Source organism: Antrostomus carolinensis, unplaced genomic scaffold, assembly GCF_000700745.2.
Source record: "Antrostomus carolinensis isolate BGI_N321 unplaced genomic scaffold, ASM70074v2 scaffold43221, whole genome shotgun sequence".
NCBI classification, from domain to species: Eukaryota; Metazoa; Chordata; class Aves; order Caprimulgiformes; family Caprimulgidae; genus Antrostomus; species Antrostomus carolinensis.
In genome coordinates, this window is record NW_010295880.1 from 22,046 (window position 1) to 40,710 (window position 18,665).

At 35.3% G+C, this 18,665-nt stretch overlaps 1 protein-coding gene across 1 annotated transcript in view; it reads left to right on the forward strand.

Annotated features, from left to right (window-relative positions):
• The window catches only part of LOC104532805 (triadin-like), a gene marked incomplete at its 3' end in the record, with an annotated part of 45,379 nt that overhangs the window by 11,644 nt on the left and 15,070 nt on the right, over nucleotides 1-18,665 (forward strand). The window lies entirely within an intron of this gene.

Consider the following 18,665-nt stretch of genomic DNA (forward strand, 5'->3'; position numbering starts at 1 on the left):
TTGCATCTTCTCTTGAAAACAGATGCATATCACTGGAAGAGGCAGCTTTTTTTCCAGGTGAAATTATTTAGCGATCAGCAAAAACTATCTTATAATGATATTATATGTCTGTCTTCTAGTCCAGAAATCTCATTTTCAGCCAATTCTACCTCTCCCTGTTTTTCTGTGTTTATGTGAATAATCAGGAAGGGAGATATTTCCTCTTGTCCTGTAGGATGTCTGAAAAAAACTGGGCAGAAGCCTGAATTCCTGGTCATGTAGGCACACAGGACATAATAAAAGGTTATGATTAATATTATATCCCTGAGATAAGAATTTGAAAGGAATGGTGAAATAAATATTGTGTTAGTAAGTCCCTAGAAAATTCCTCAGATCTTCCCACCCTGAACTATTCATTTTCTCAGATACCTGGTGAATAGCCTGTAATTCACTATACAATATGAAGATCAATCTCTAATTTGAAAAAAAACAAAACAAGACAAAACAAAACAAACAGAAAAAAAAACCTTACCAACCAAATTTTTTTTCCACAAGTATATATATCAAAACAAACAAAATTGTGTAGTGTGCTAAAAAAAATGAGTATTTACAAAATCCTGTGAAGTCCTGGTTGTTTACTATGTTTCTCTTTCTCCTCTCAGTTCTCATCTTCGAATATAAGCGATACCAAAGGTTACAAGCGATACCAAAGGTTACCAGAGGTACAATATTAATGCACTTTAAAACAGGATATTCTACAAATTTTGCACAAAAATGGGGGTGTTAAAATCTTCAGGCATAGTACACTTCAATAAGAATTCTATCCTGTCTTAAAGTCTGTGATTTCACAGAATCGTAAACTTCAGAAACTTCAGCATACTTTTGTAAATATATTTTATTATAATAGTTGTCTTAATAGTTTCCTCACTAAACCAGTTTTTGTCAGCTGTCCCTAAGGAATATACAAGTGAAAACAACTTTACCACAGATTCACTGGTTCAAATTAGTGTGAATGAAAACTCAGCTATCGTGTTCATGCTTTTACAGGATACATTCTCTACACTCCTGTTAGCAAAGATATTCCATCTTTTTCTCTATCTCAGTCCTATTTTTATTCAACTTTTTCCATTTACTGTAAACTCTTTACATTTGTGGACTCATAGAATATTTCAAGTCAATAACTTTGAAACCACTATTATTGCTATTACTACTAACACAATCCTTGTTATCTTTAAGTTTTTGTTGAGAATTATTTCACTTTGTCTAATTGAATAATTCTAAGTCTTCAAAAAGTTGATGTGCTTACTTAGGTCTTTAATGAAAATTGCCTACATGAAGTAGGTTTTGGAAAAGATTCTCTTGTTTTCAACTACAGTCAGGATTTCATATCTAAGTTTGCTTTCAATGTTTCCTCTTTTATGCCTTTCATTCTTTTAATTGGAAGAATCAAACTTTTCTGCTACGTTAAATATAGACATATTGCCTTTTATTCTCAGTGATTGGAGAGAATATTTTCAATGATTTTGAATAAAATTAGAACTACAGGAGTGTCTCATCAGCTGAAAAAGAAGGGCACACATTCTATGTGAAAGAGCATATATTTTTAGCCCTTTATCATCAGTTAGTAAGTTGCTGATTTACTTTTGGTTCCAGAAACATTTCTTTTGTTTTGTGTTTCCAATTTGCTTAAATACTAGAGCAACAAAATGAAAAGATAAGGAAATCATAGTTTATTTTGTTCTTCACTGATTTTATAACTAGCATTTCATGAAAAGTTTTTTTGGACATAGATAGGAATAATGTGAACTTCCCAATACACAGACTATTAATTTTCTTTGGATCTCTTGTACAAATACCATTTTCAGGGCTCGTGTGCTTCTGAAGGTATTATCTGAATTTATTCTGTATAAAAGTTACCTGCCCAAATTTCTACTATATGAATCTGTAAGTGCTTCAGCACTCTAACTCTTTTTAATCTATACCTGTTTCTACAGAGAAGTAGCTCCTGACTAAAGGTGATGTAAACTGAAGTATCAGCTGGGACAGAGCCACACTGAGCATGATACAAATCCTGACAATATTTTTCCATGACAAGTAGATCTTACATTTTATTACACTTGCAGACTTGTTATCAACATTTTCAGCATTTGATCACAGGAACAGTGACTTTAACAAGCCCCCGATGTTTAACGGTCTTCCAAGTTCATTTGTGTACTGATTTGCTGGGGAATAGCACCCTCTGAGGAATGAATACCCAAAGGAGTCTGTCAGGTTGTAGTCTACCAGGTCTGAGCATTTCTGGAAATGGAGAGAAGAAAATCTAACCTGTATCTGCCCATTTGGTGACATGGAAAACATTCCAGCTCTCTCCCACAACAGATACCTCATGAATGCCCCTTAAAAGAAAAGGAGGCTGAGGGGAGACCTTACCACTCTCTGCAATTACTTGAAAGGGGGTTGTAGAGAGGTGGGTGTCGGTCTCTTCTCCCAGGTAACAAGCAATAGAATGAAAGGAAATGGCCTCAAGTTGTGCCAGGGGAGGTTTAGATTGGATATTAGGAAAAACTTCTTCACTGAAAGGGTTCTCAAGCATTGTAACAGGCTGCCCAGGGAGGTGGTGGAGTCACCTTCCCTGGTGGCATTGAAAAGACAGGTAGATGAGATGCTTAGGGACATGGTTTAGAGGTGGAATTTGCAGTGTTAGGTTTATGGTTGGACTCAGTGATCTTAAAGGTCTTTTCCAACCACTGTGATTCTGTGAAAAGCTAACTTTACAACCCCTGCCCTCAACAGCAGTATGAGAAGGAATGAACTGTTGATCTGGACACAGAAACAGACCCAGATGTAAATAAGTTTGAGGTCTTATTTAAGTCTTATTTGCCAGGTTAGGTGGTGTGAAACTTTTGTCGTTGTTCCCAGTGGTGGAACAGCTGGGCATGTTTCTGAGGCACTTTAGCTTTTCCCCACTTTTCTGTCAAAAGTAGCCTGTCTGCACAGGCTCTGAGGAGCGCATGGGATGCTGTGGTGCGTAGGTAGAGTTCTTTAAAAACATCACCCTATACAATTTCTTTCACATTTCCTGTGTGGCACCTAGCTTAGGGTTTAAATAAAGCAATACCTTAAGTAAAAAGCCAATAAATTTCATAGCAAGTGTAGTAAAATGTCTTATGGCCTACTTCTATTTCATATTGTGAATGTTATTCATTATTAGTCATTCAATTATTTTAGGTACATTTTGTGTCTGTTCTTGTCTTCCACCCTAAAACTTCAATAGCTTTCTGAATGTATTGTACTTTTTTGGGGATGAATTTTGTGAGTGAGTGAAAAATTATCAGTTACCTGACTATATGAATATAGTCAATGTAAGCTGTAAGGCTGAAATATTGACTGTAATGTAAATGTTCATCTTCAATAAATGTGAAAGTATGCATTTTTTATTTATTAGCACTTATCTAATTACAGTTGAAGCAACATTCTATTGATATAATAGAAAAGGAAATAAATAAAGAAAGGTTAGATGATGAATATGCCTTTGACCAGAATATAATATCCAGCAAAATCTTGCAAAGATGCATACAGAATAAATATATAGCTTTTGAAATCTTTCTTAAAAATTTAGAAAGGACTATAAACTTCTACATCTGCAGAGAACATCTCTATCTCTTTTCATTATAGTGACAAAGTTATGAGTTGAGACTGCTATATTAATATTAAAGAAACTTCTGAGAATTGCTTGAAAGTTTCCTGAAATGAGAAAGTAGGAGTAACTTTGGTATTCTTATATTCCAAGATGGAAAGATTTCAAGAAACTTTCACAAACACTGAATGTGTATAAATGGCTTGGAAAGATAGGCGAGACAAACATCTGCACTCAGAGGAAGCTTGTGATGTATTTAGCTTAAATGTTACATAATGTAGAGGAGCAATGAGCCAGAAGTTTGAACAAGTGACCTGGGTTCAGCTCTATCACCTTCCAAACTTCCAGTATGGCCTTCACTCTTCTCTTAATTGTTCCATTGCTTCCTTTCTTTTGAATTAAAGAAGTATGACCTTACATCAGAGTGTGAACTGGAGGGAAGATAAATGTTAGAAGACTAGGCGCAAATAAATCCATAAATAAATCCAAATAAATTGTGTTTATATGGACATACTTAAGCATCACTAGAAGATTTGTGAGTACAGCACAAGCAGTTTGGAAAGCAATATCAGGCCGAAAAATGTCCTTTCAGCTGCTGTCTCTATTTCATTGGTATGGAAGAAAAGGGTTTTTCCTGTTGGATGAAAGAAAGTGGAATGAAATCAGGACAAATATGGATAAATACCCTTTTCAAGTATCATGGTTGAACTTCAGGCATAGATATACAACTTTGTTCTTCTTTTTTCCTATCACCATTCTAGTCAGGGAGTGAAGCACAAAATAACTAAGGTTGGGGCAAGATGTTAGGAGCATTACAGAGGTTCTGCAAGTGTCTGACATGTATGTAAGGTGCTCAAGTGGGTGGAAACTTTGCAGCACCCGCCATTATTGTGGGTTAGTAATACTGGAGCTCCTACTATTTGGATTGCTATTCCATAGAATGTGGGGAGGTGTTACAGCTTGAGAATGAAATCTGAATAGTTTTGTGATGACTTTATGCATGTTTATAGCAGAAGCTAAAGGTTATTTGATTTAAAATCCATGGGAGGAAATAAGGAAACTATCATTCCAACCAGGTCAGAATTTTTCCCTGGTGTAGCTCATTTTCCATTCTAGTTAGCAATAACAACATGGGGAGGGGGAGGGGGGGGTGGGGGAGAGTGTCACCTCAGGATGGAGGCTTTTCTTAACTCAGAATAAAATCTTGCACTGAGGCAAGACTTTAACATTAATGCTTTTTGGACTGATTATGCCATTTAAAAAATGGAAGGGTATTCTCTTCTAAGAAGTATCACTAAGATTTGAGGACTTCTCTGCTGAAGTCTACTTAGATGTTACTCAGTCTTCCATGACCAAATGTCTAATGTTTTAATGCAGACACAGGAAATGAGAAAGGCTATGAACTTCAGAAAGATTCACATTCAAAAAATGTAAGTAAATGGATGCCCCATCCATGCATAGGGCAGACAGATGCCCAGAAAGGGTAACTCAGAGATGTTTCAACACTTCTGTTCCATTTCTATGCTAGTGCTGATTAGGAAAATGCAATGAGAGCGAATTAAAGGTAATTATAATTTTGCAACAATCTATGCTCTGCACAAGCATGTGTAGTTTGAATTTGCCTTCTAGAATTTGTTATCTTATATTCTTAAAACGATTTCACAAATATGTGTCTCAATAGAAATAAATTTTATTGCATGTATATTACAAACACATAGGCTTCTCAGTAATGTATTCTTCCTCTTTTGGGTTATATGCTTAGAAGCTTAACATAAGTAGGATAAAGAGATATTTTAGACATACTCTATATAGATAGATTAAAAATAAATCATCTTGTGGTTTAGATATCTTTGAATTCAGAGAAGTTTTTTATCTTATCTGTGACTGAAAAAGTTTAAAGGACTGTTAGCCTACAAGTAAATCTTTCATATGAATCATTTTCAAGATTAAGATGTCACTTCTCAGAGTCACTTAAAAATGAAACCATGGATTTTTTATTTTTTTTTTTTTTTTTTTTTCATTCTAAAGCCCTAATTCTACATCAAAAATATCTTGGTCAGGTATTATAGCTTTTATATGGATAAATGCTTACCTTTCCAAGGAGTCAGGGAAAAACCCATTTTTACTTTTATGATTCAGCAAATTAATACTGAAAAAATAGATATATTCACAACATTAGGAACTTGTTCTGTATTAGTGTTGGCAATTTTGTGTTTAGTGAAAAAAATTTTGCTTTAAAATTACATCATTTTTACTTTATGTAGAAATCATTAACACAGAATGTTGTGGTATATATACTTGAAAAAAGCATTAATTTGGGATTTGGATTTTCTCTGTCAGGTGGGAATATAAATTAGCATCTTTTATAGGAAACAGGAAAATCTTGAGCTACATTGGTCATTTTATAATCCTGCCAATTATTTCTCTGTAAACTACAGAAGTTACATAATGCCATTACTGTGCAGAAAAGACTAAGCAAAGAAAACATCCTACCGATGTAGTAACACTAATACAAAAAATATTTACTTAAATAACCTTACATTTCTTGGTATCTTCCATGCATATTTCCATGGCTATCATACAACTTATATGACATTTCAAATTACAGTTAAAGTAGAAATTGGAACTTCACTAATAGTTTGGAAATAAAACAGATAACTTTTTTAAGCACACACATCGAAGTGTTTCTTTTCATGCATTCATTTTTGAAAGAACAATACATAACTGACTCCCGAAGCTGAATTTGGATTCCATGGTTTCTTCAGACAAGTAGAAGTGGAGAGGTATGGAACTGTATGGCTTGATGGTTGGACTTGACAATCTTAGAGGTCTTTTACAATGTTAATGATTCCATAATTCCATGTACTTACTTGTGCATACATTTTAATCCAGACTTGCCCATAATTTCAAGTTTTATTTTGGATTCCACATGGATATCTCACTACCTAGTGAGGGATATTTCTAAGAATTATTATAGAGAATGGCTCAATTTCTGGAGCTAAAAAATATAGCCAGGTAACCACTTCCTGGTATTTATCACTAGGATAAATTAGAGATAATTCTGAATCTCATATCTGTGTGGTCAGTTGAGGTCTTTATTATTTTATCTCATCTATTCTGTAGAGATCTGAAGAGGTGTGATAGCAAGATTTAAATTGTAGGTCAATCTCCAGTCCTTTATAATAGATGAGGATGGTTTGAGGCCTGATTGACAGACCACAGAAGCAAGAGTCCCTAAACCAATAAGTAGGCTGTTCATTGTGCTGTTGAGCAACTCTTTGGGTTTGTTTGTTCAGAACGTGATAGTGTGAAAGTTAGCAATATAAGAAGTCTTCTGGACTTAGTTATGGGTAAAAGGTTCACTAATAGTCTCATTTGTTGTTAATTTACTTGTGGATGAAAGTCAGGTATCACTAAACATTCTACAGACAGGTATGAATTTATCTGGGCTGGTAGGAGGAAGGATGCAGAGAATGGATACAATTACTGAAGTGATTTTGTTTTTTTCTCTCGTAACCTTCAAGAAATCCTAAATCTTCTTGGTTTTCCTTCTTTTCAGTGTATAGATGAGATGCCATAAAAATATCTGCATAGGGAGAAAAAGAGAAAAGAAAACAAGATGCCTAAGACTCTACACCTGTATGTGAATCTTACATGGTGATCTTTTCTTATCAAACTTGAATTGACAATTTTTTCAAACATTCCAAAACTTGGCCAGGGTATAATCTTGAATACAATGTATTAAGACATGGCTATGTGATGACAGCTGTTTCAGGAATGACTGTGGGCAAGGGAGGGCACAGTGACATTTTCCTACTTGGTCAAAGATTTTTCAACTTAGAATGGGTCTCAATAGTCTCAAAACCATACTATTTTCTCCAGATTACTTAATACTCATTTGAAATAGTTTTATTCAAAGATGTGAGTATCTGTCATAAACTTCTGTTAAAGAAACCTTTGTAAACTTTTCCCGGCTCTTGAGAATCTCAGAACACATTTTAGACAACAGATGTATTGTGAAAATGTACCCTCAACAAAGATCAGCTGTTCTCACTGTGACAGTGTATCCTATGAGTCTCAGCTGCCTGTAGAGATCATGACTATTTCCAAATAAAGATCAGAGATGAACAATAATATTAATTTGGTCTATCAAGGTTAAACTTCAACTTCAGATTATCTGAAAAGAAAAAGGAAAAAGGAAAAAGGAAAAAGGAAAAAGGAAAAAGGAAAAGGAAAAGGAAAGAAAAGAAAAGGAAAGAAAAGGAAGAAAAGAAAAGAAAAGAAAAGAAAAGAAAAGAAAAGAAAAGAAAAGAAAAGAAAAGAAAAGAAAAGAAAAGAAAAGAAAAGAAAAGAAAAGAAAAGAAAAAAAGAAAAGAAAGGAAAAGAAACAAGACAAGACAAGACAAGACAAGACAAGACAAGACAAGACAAGAAAAGAAAAGAAAAGAAAAGAAAAGAAAAAAAGAAAAGAAAGGAAAAGAAAAGAAGAAAAAGCAAAACATTAAGAGGACTGCCACTGCTTTACTAGAATTCTTATGGGAACACACACTGAATACAAATAGTGTATCAAAAAGCATTATGGGGGTATATTTTGAAAGCCCCATAAGTTTCAAAGCAAGCTTTAGAAAACCTTGTTTCTCTAGTATTTTAGATACCTATATAGTGGACTTATTTGTAGCTATTCTGTAAGTATACAGATGGAGTGCTCTCATATTTATCAGAAAATAACTCCCTGACAGAAGATAGACATTGGTTCCTATGTTCCTGTTTACTATAGCTAACTACTGTCTCTCATGAAATTGGCTATACTATTTTTCAAGTCATATGACAGTTTTCTTCAGTAGATGTCTTTCAGTTTTGTCTCTCACAGACAACATGACCTGTAATACAGTTTCATAGCAAATTGTCATTTACAGATAAGATATACCAGTGACATAGATGACTGGCTTGCCATGAACACTTATTTTAGTTTTCCCCTTTTGTCAGATGAGGAATTTCATCTCTTCAATTTTTAGCAAAGTCTTTTCAATATATATATATATATTTACTGCATAATTCTTAGTGTTACAATTTCTGTATTCTTCTTTCTTCTGCCTCTAATAAGACAACTGAAACCAAGTCTCTTCAATACCACTTCTGCATACATATATTCAAACTATGCATATGGTGATCTCCATATCTGAGTGCTGTAATGACTAGATAGCCTCACATGGAAGACTTGGCAGACTTGTAATATGATTGCATTGCAATACATTACATTCCTTGCACCATAAGTTGTGGAGAGTATATTGAATTATTGCTAGAACTACTTTCATTTTCAGAGTCTGTAGATATCAGTCCACTAAGACATATAAAGTTAGTCTTACCTCCACCATCAGGTTAACTTGGAATAAATGAAATGAAGCAAATCATCTTATTAATCATTCTTAGATACACTTATTTGAAAGGTAATGGTAGTTCTACCAGAAGAAGCACAGATCTCGCACTGTCTTTACAGTTCCTTTATACTGGTACAGTCATCCGGTGTGAAGACAGAGGTATTTGTAACCTACTATTTCTCCTAGTGACTTTCAATATTTATTATTACTATCATTATTTTACACATGGGAACAGATTTTGTTTCTTTTTTTTCATAAGACACACACACACACAAAAAAAAAAAGCCAATGTTTTCCTCTAATCCCCTCTGAAGGTTTCAGGGATGTGTAGAGTTAAGTTTCCAAAAACAAATAACAAGGGGAATGCATACAGTGCTATTGCTTCAGAAGGTTTCCTGCTATTTAAAGATAAATGGCAAGCATTTCCCTCCAACCTTCATTTTGACATTTTAAAAGATAAGATGTACCTCTCAGCTTATATCAACTCACAAGTATGTCTAAATATCCTACCTCTTTCTGAAATGTCAGATTTCTAAGATGAACAGGAAGTTAAAACTTCTTTTTACTGTTTTAGAGCATCAATTTATTTCCAAAGAAGGGAAGGTACTTCTATTGATCAATAAAAAAATTCAGGTGTAGAACCAAACAAATAATGGATTTTTCAGGGTCCTGATAGTTTAATATTTAAAGTTGAGGATTCAGTTACATTCTCATCTCATCTGCATACTGAGAAGCTGGAAACAAAACATTTGATTTTTTAACAAACATCAACATTTCTAAAGGAAAACGGAAAAAACTTATCAAACTGAAAAGTTATTTCAAAGAGGAAATGTAAATGTCCAAATTCCAGATAATGAAAAGGCTAAGTCTACTGCCTTTTGGAAAGGGAGCAGCTCAATATCCCTTTGCCATGTTTGGTCACTGGTTTAAACTGCAGTAAATGATACTTTTCTTGTTTTTATCAACTGTACTTCCTGCAGTTTTGATTTTATAGAAGTAAATTATTCTGTGTTGATTATTGTAAACCCCTCTGGTCTGCTAATTTTTCAAGAAATTACTACACAAAGTGATACAGCTGTAAGTAAAGTGATCTTTAAAACTTACCAATAAAACCTGTTATCTTCTGAAACTGGTCCTTAGGGCTTCCCTTGCTTTTCTTTCTAAAGTCATTCAAGGTATGAATTAGTGCAGGGAGTTTTGCAATAAAATCAGTCGCATAAGACTATTTCAGCAAGCTAAACAGCACAGAAGATCTTTTGACTACTAACTAATCACTAATCCCTTCTGTGTCTGTTGTACTTGAATAATCAGAAAAATGTAAAAGCGCTTTGAAATACCTATGCACACAAGAAACAACCACACAGAGACAGATGGTTAGAGGTTGTATCGGCATAATGTTCTTTATAAGTAATTTTGGAATGAAGTGGAGGCATTTTTTTACATTTTCTTGCAAAAGTTGATGAGACAAAATTTCCTCCACTTAATCTGAAGTATCGACCAATGCTCTACTATGCTATGAAATTCAAACATATAAGTAGAGACGGAAATTCAGCTAAATTTTAACTTTTCAAGTGATATAAGGACACATTTTGCATGAATTTTCAATGGTATATGGGCTTCTAAATCCTGCAGATATCTGCTGACCTGACCAGGCTCTCTGAAGTTAAAAGTTAGAAGTATGTCAGATGACTGCTGCTTGTATTTTAAAACACAGCGTAACTGGGATCTGACTGAAAGTGATTTCCACTTTCCTTCCTTGAAGTTCTTAAATTGCTTCAAGACATCTGTACAAATAGTTAGAATTCCTCTTTTTTATAAGTAATTTATCTAATGCTACAGTTCATACCCTGGCCTATTCCAAAACAAGTAATAGCTAGTATTAGTATTTCTTGAACAGGATCCAATGATGCATTCCCCAAAATGAAGATGTTGACTATTAGGGTTGCAGACATCGAGGCTTGGTTTGTTTGTTTGTTTTTATGTCAGGGGGAAGAGTTTGGTAAGATTTTGTTTCCACTCTTCTCTGCAGGAGAAACCCCTGCCCTGCCAGAATGCTTGTTCAGCATTAAGGGATATGAAATAAAGGTATTATATCTTTGTATTCAAAAGCCATTTTTCCTTTCATGCAGTTGTCCAGTCCCTATTGGAATCTAGCCACCCATCACTGGAAAGTAATTTTCTGTTCATAGAGTTATGGAGTTTTTCTAATTGTCATTAGTTCAATTGTTTTCTTCAAAGATGTTTTACTTTGGGGGTTTTGTTTGTTTGTTTGTTTTTGGTGGGGTTTTTTTGCACATACCATATGGTAGTGTACTGTGTCCTAAGAAACAGTCATTATTGCAATACCAAAATATATATCACACCTTAGAATACAACATTAATAACTTCTAGTTTTCACCTCATAGTGTTTAGTAGTAGTAGTAGTACTGCTATTAGTATTATTTACTGATACTGTATGAATTACACATTTTCTTTGAACTAGATAATGAAATGGCTTGATAGAATATATCTTTTATTCTACAAACTTCTTATTGCGGTTGATGAGAACAAAAGCTTGTGTACACAATTTCTTGGAGAATGAATGGAAAGGATTAATACAATTTACTTCTTTAAATTATCAGATGCTCTCTATTGATCAAAAATAAAACCAATATAGACATAATAACAGAAAAGGAAATTAAAAAGGTACACAGCATCGTATGTAATTATAAGTGCCTTTTCTGAATTCAATTGTTCAGTTAATTTTCATGCACCATCCTCTCCATATTCCATAATCTCTATTCTATTTCTTTTGTTATGTAGAATTGGTTGCTGCATAATCTCCAGCCCTATTTCCCACATTTCATAAATAATATTACATTTTTATAACTATCAGTCACCAATAAATTTGCAAATGTTCCCTCACAGACAGTCCCAGTCACAGCTTTCTAAACCTTTGTTCTGCAGGAAGACTACCTCTTAATTTTGAGAAGTTTGCCAATATACACATGATATCTGTTGAGAGATTTTTCTCTTTGCACTTTAATTACATACACTGTAGAGCAACACTTCAGTATTCTGTGTGATTAATTTAAAGTTCTGTAAATTCTGGTATCAGTCAGGAAACTCCTTTTATATATTATTCCCTTTTAGTTATTCCAGTTGCATTCATTCATTCATTTATACATCTGGGGATGTAATATGATACAAAAGAAAATAAATAGCTGAATGTCAGCCATCTCAAGAGAAGATTTATGCTGCAGCTCTAAATAAATAAATTTGCTTTTCTTAAAATTGTCACATTTCTGCTCAACAGCTTGCAGAAGCTTCATACTCAGAAGACCTACAGTAGGTGTCTGGCACCCATTTCTGGTCTGAACTGCAGATCACTGCCCTATTCACAGAGTCTGTTGCAGATAATGGTGAGAGAGAAGAGTTTTCAAAGATAAGCTCAATTTGCTTATTTAAGTTGTATTTTCCTTTTTCCATCTGCCTCTTTATCAGTGTTAGGAAGAGTCTTACCTTTATATTACCATGCTTCCACCAGCTTCATTGCCCTTCTTTGGACATGCTCCAGCACCTCAATGTCTTTCTTGTAGTGAGGGTCCCAAAACCGAATACAATATACAGGATGCAGGCTCACCAGTGCCAAGTACATGGGGACAATCACTTTCCTAGTCCTGCTGGCCACACTATTTCTGATACCAGCCAGGATGCTATTTGCCTTTGTAATGGATGAGTGGTTCAGGATTCTGCCAACTATGGCAATTTTTTGCAGATATGAATAGAAGGATTTAAGGTTACTTAAGGAATCACCATCAAAAATATTGGAAAAAGTGATTTTAAGATGAATTTGTGAAAGCACAACTTCACAGAATTCAATGGCAAGGTTCACTCTACTGCTTACTACATGGAAAAGGCACAGAGAAGGAAATAAAATTAAAATTTAGTTAGAGTGGTTTACACAGAGATTGTGGGAAATTGAGTCAGAATCAGGTTAGAGTGATTTATACATGGATTAGGGAGTTGAGATAAGGGAGGCCCTCCTGTTAAGTCATGAAGTTCAGAGTGGAACCCCTTGCTTTCTAAGCTCCTTCTCAGACAGGAGTCTAGGTGAGGATGAATCCACTCCTGGTCCCAGACTTGGTCAATGGTTTATGTCTAAAGGGACTGGGTACAGGGATCTCGGTGGTCAATGGTGCACTCGATACCCTCATCCAGATCACTGCTAAGGACATTAAAGAGAGCTGACCCCAAAAGTGAGCCCTGGGGAACACCACTTCTGACTGGCTGCCAACTGGATTTATCTCCATTCACCAGAACTCTCTGGGTCTGGCCATCCAGCCAGTTTTTTACCCAGTGAAGAGTGCATCTGTCCAAGCCATAACCAGCCAGTTTCTACCAGAGAATGCTGTGGGAAATTGTGTCAAAGGCTTTACTAAAGTTGAGATAGACATCCTTTCCCTCATCCACTAAGCAGGTCACCTTGTAGAAGAAGACCAGGTTATGTATAATGGGGGCAAAAAGCATGAGTCCAGTGAAGGGTTTTCAACTCCCTGCGCCTATGGAAGTGCTGGAAAATTGGCTACATGTTTATGATGTGGCAAAAGCTTTCTGGACAAAAGTCATTAGTCCACTTCAGGAAAAAAATACTGTTACTGATATTATATTGCAAGCTACTAACTATTAACCACAGCAGAAATTCTGTTTTTTCTTTTCTATTTGTATAAGACAAGGGTGAAGAAACACAGCAGAGAGATGAAAAGAGGAGAATGCCACAGTCAGGAATAAGTATATCCTGAACAACAGGCGTAGGTATAGTCTTTTCTTGTGGTAGAAAATATTTTGCCCACATGGGAAAATAGTGATCATTATGAGACTGCAGAGGTCTGTGGACTCACTAAGAGTGATGTGCTGGGCCTGAAAAAAATTGCAACAGATTATCATATATCCATTGTTTAATCCTTCACTGAAGGGTTCTGATCCCTTGTTCTCTTCTCCCTGCAGTACCCTCCTTACCATAGGCTGTGACTCCTGCCTTCCTGATCACAACAGTGGTGGATTGATAAGGTCACCAGGTTAAAGCCCAAGGCTCAAGCTGGTGCTTAACAGACCATGTTAATTTATACAGTCATTCTTTCTCTTTTCTGGTCCCTTAATTAGTATTTAAATATTCCAAGTTAAATGGAATAGGTCGAACAAGAGCCATTAATGACCTGAATCCAGAATACTCTATAACCTGTTTATTGGAGTGTTCATCTGGGGAGTGGAAGTCAAAATCTACCAGCTCTCTCATTTAGAGCAGACTTCACTGAGGCTTCTCACATCCCAACTGAATTGCCCTAGCAACAATATTATTATTTAAAAGGGAACAACCTGGGTTTTTTAGTAGCATGACAAGCCCTTGGCTTTTGATATGCCCAACTTTAAAAAGGCATTGCACATTACATATTTTCCTTGATTTATTTTTTGCTATTGGCAGAATGAGGACTGTTATATGTAAAATAACTATGAAATTAATACTATAAATACTAAAATAAATTACTATTTTACATTTGAATGAGTCTGAATGGTGTAGGGTTATTTTTTGTTTTGCTATGGCTATATTTTGTTTTGTTTTTCTTCTGGGGCAATGGAAGGTACAGCTACTGAACTGTAAAATCAAGTGCCCATCCTTAACCACGGACTCCTATGGTTATTATGCCTTAAGGAGAGCTCAACTCACAAATACAAAGGGTTTTTTATCTAAGATTCCAGGGCTACAAGCTCACTCCGGACTCTGAAACTTGCACGGTGTTCTTCTTAAAGTTGTCACCAATTGTCAAGTTTTATTTATACTTACGAGACCTTATGGGTCTTCATATTGTAACCTAAGTGACAACTCTGAAACCAGAGGAATAGTAAAAATCTCAGTTTTAGCTGTTTGGAATTTAGCAAATCAGTCTGTTGATGTAAAGGTGATATTTGTGACCTAATGGGGTAGTTCTGTGTGCATGAGAAATTGTGATATGGAGACAGATGCATATATCCCCTGAGTAATCTTTTTTATTGAAATGTATATATAACTTTCTAAAGTTCCCATTCTCATTGAAAATCTATAGCAATCACAACCCAAAGTGCCAGGAGGCTCAAGCCAACATGTGGTGGTGGATTAAAATTGGATGACTGAAATTTTAACAGCCTTCAGCTGCACCCTCCGCTCCTGTGATGGATGTTGCTCCCCCCCAAAGTAGGGAAAACTGATCTGCTCATGAATCTCCTGATCCGCTGCAATGTTCATCTAAAGTAAACTGACTCGGACTCTGATTGGCTATAATACAGATGGTGAAATTTTTCTCGGGAGAGAAAATGTGTATTATATGAGTGGCAAGGATGACTGGAAAACTTCAGGAGTCTGATTTTAACCTGTTGCTGAATGACCCCTGTCAATTGTAAAAGTAAAACTCAATAGGCTCCATCTGGTGATTACAAACCAACAAAAATACCTATCTTTCTCATTCCCCCACTGAGCACCTGAAGCCCCACTGACCCCTTGACCAGGAGCCCTGCTTAACTTCAGCATTTTTCTGAGAAAAAAAGAATTGCTGCTGGCTGAACTGATGGAAACATTGTCCATGAGCAGGTCCCCTCTTTCTCTATTGGTCTAGCTGTGTAAATAGCATCACTGCAGGTTTGGAGAGGAGGTTAGCACTGGTAGGAGACAGGCAAAAATGCACAGAACACCTAGGCACTGCAAAGCAAGGAACAGGCAGAGAAAAGCATCAGGACAGCACTACGGGTACTGCAATAACAGCATGGTTGCAAGGGGGAGGGCAATCATCTTGGTGTTATTGCCTCTTATTTTTGGAGTCATGTAATTACAATGGTATTAATATACAATCCACTTCACATGAGATTATGTAGTAGCAAACAATGTTTTCCTCAGGAGTCCTCAGATATACTCCTCCAGCCAATTTTGTTTATATTAGTATCTAGGGACATAAAAATCTACTTTCTATTTTCAGTGGTTTAGGACATCCTGTCTGGGTTCTTCCAGGTAGTTCAGAATTTACTGTCCTGTGGATGATGCCTGCCAGTCCTGAGAGGATGTCTCTGATATCATAAAGTATCTGTAACAACACTGGAGACCTTTTTTAGGTACCTGAATCATACTGCAATCACCTGCATTAGGAACTTCTATCAGTATAATAGTGTTTTTCCTAGCTTGACTTCCAGTCAAATATGAATCAATAGCTGTTCACTCCCACTTGGATGAATGTACTGATGGTGATTTTATTGTATAACATCCTGAGTTTTTAAGGGGATCAGACTCTGCTACATGAGCAGTCAAAAGCATGCAATAGATTATAACCTTCTAGCATACTTGAGTCTTGTCTCTGAAGCATTGCTCAGGTAGATTGATAAAATGTGGGAAGTTATTTTCTTCACCAAAGAAGGCACATAGCAGTCTGAATTTGAAAAGTTAAGTATACTAAATAGGAAGGAACTATTTTTACATAGCAACAGACCTAGAGGAATGATCCTTTGAATGGTAATTATATGTATAAGTCTATATCTATATACACACATAGAGTTTTAATTGCTTGTATTATAACTGGGCAAATACCTGTCATTAGTATGTCCTTGGAGATATGCTGCAGTACTAATCAGATTTTTCAAGATGAGACAGTACCTTTCTATTCTCTCTTACACATCATAAACTCTGAGTGAAGGGAAAAAAAATTCATAATGTGTCATTTATGACCTGTTGCATTCACAAATTACTTGCATTTTGTATGCTGTAGGATAACAAAATGCTATTGATTTTGAATTTTACATTAGGAAACTGATCTTTATTGTTAATTGTTCCTTGGCAGATTTTTCCTCCTGCTGTGAAATATTTTATCTAAAATTTATGTTTGGAGAAGTAGAAACAGTGATGTTTTTATAATATTAAAAAATGTATAAATTCTATCCTAGTAGATACTCATTATTCATAAGTAGAATAAACATTCTATAAATAAGACTAAATTTCAAATAAGTAACAAAAAACACGTAATACGCCAATCTTGTTCTGCTTATACAACACTGGATGCCAAAATAAATGTAGAACAGTTTGAGGTATGAATTTGAACACTCTATGGACATGACAGATTAAGGGTTAGGGAACCTCTGATACCAAAAATTGTCTTTCCCAGTTCTACAGATATATGCAAGATACATAAAGGTCATTTCAGTATCACTGTAGAGTATTGTTCTCACTTTCTACAGAAAAAGGAATAAAACCAATATTCATTAGCATAAGGGTTGGAAAATTTGTTATGCCTTTTTTTTTAATTTTAGAGATAAATATATGTGCCTATGGGTAATATCAAGTATCTAATCCTTTCTTAATTTATTTCTTTAAGAGTACCAATACAGTGATTCCCAAATAAAGGCTATATACATGTTGTGATGGCAAATATCTGAAAGTCTACAACAGCCTTGTACCTTAGCTCTAGTGATAGTTTCCAAATGTATATTTGTCATTTTCTATGTGAAAAGTGAAACTAAATCTGTTTATCTTTGTATAGAACAGCTCTTTCACTTTTCTTACCTCCCTTATTCTAGAAAATTATCAGCTTCATAGGTTGTATCAGCTCTAACAGAAAATATGTGGACTCAGGGTGAGAAGCAAATGTATGAGCAAACCAGGCATCACCTGATTCCTTGAAATTTCAGACCTCTGTGTGGGCAAGGGTCCCTGAAATCACTGACATTAATTTAGGAGAGTTGGTATCATCACCCAGACCAGGAATATACATAACATATCTTTGGATATGTTATTTTTAACAGTAGCATACAAGCAGTTAGCAGACAAGCAGATATTCTAAACTAAGCTAAATGGAGATACTGTGCTCTTCTACTGTTTTTGACTGTGGAGTTATGAATATTTTAACTATTATTATTGTATATACTGGAAAACAAATACCAACTAAGATTAAGTTATCACTTTCTTTTGTGAAAAAGAGTAATAAGAGGACTTTCAAATGTGGTCAGGTTTCATTTACCATAGTTTGGGTTTGTGGTCGAGAATTAACATTTCGTACTACCCCAGGAAGAAGTAGGTTAAGTCACTACCTTTAACTGTCCATTAAACTGTTAAAGTGTGTTAACTGAGCTAAAGTATGGACTCCCTCTTCCTACCAGCTTTCTAGTACCAAATCTGTGTTTTCTGGAATTAAGTCTGCTTTGGCACTGTAATTCTTGTTTCTCAGGAGATTAATTCACTAAGTGAAAAATGCCACAAACATTTTTTATTTAAAAATCAGCTACAAACCTCTTCATAACTTGTAATTATAATGGACATGTAAACCATTTCTGTTTCTGTTAGATGAAATGGAGTATATACATTCCTATTGGTGTTTATACATGTCCTTGACAGCAGAATTCCAGCCAAACCTCAGGTGACGTAGATGCGTTAGCTCCATTACAGTCAATGGAAGTACATTTAATCACATCACCTGAGAATCTGGCCTACAGCCCATAACAAGACAGTCCTTTGGAGAGTAATAATATTTTATGCTTTCACCAATCACTCTCCTAGGTCTGTAACTATCCATGTCAGAATAAAAAATGTCACATTATAATCAAAAAGGTCAGTCCTAGATATTTCACCATGTTTGCTCCCAAACTGACTTTACTAAAAGTGGCCCCAGTTCAGGAAACACTCT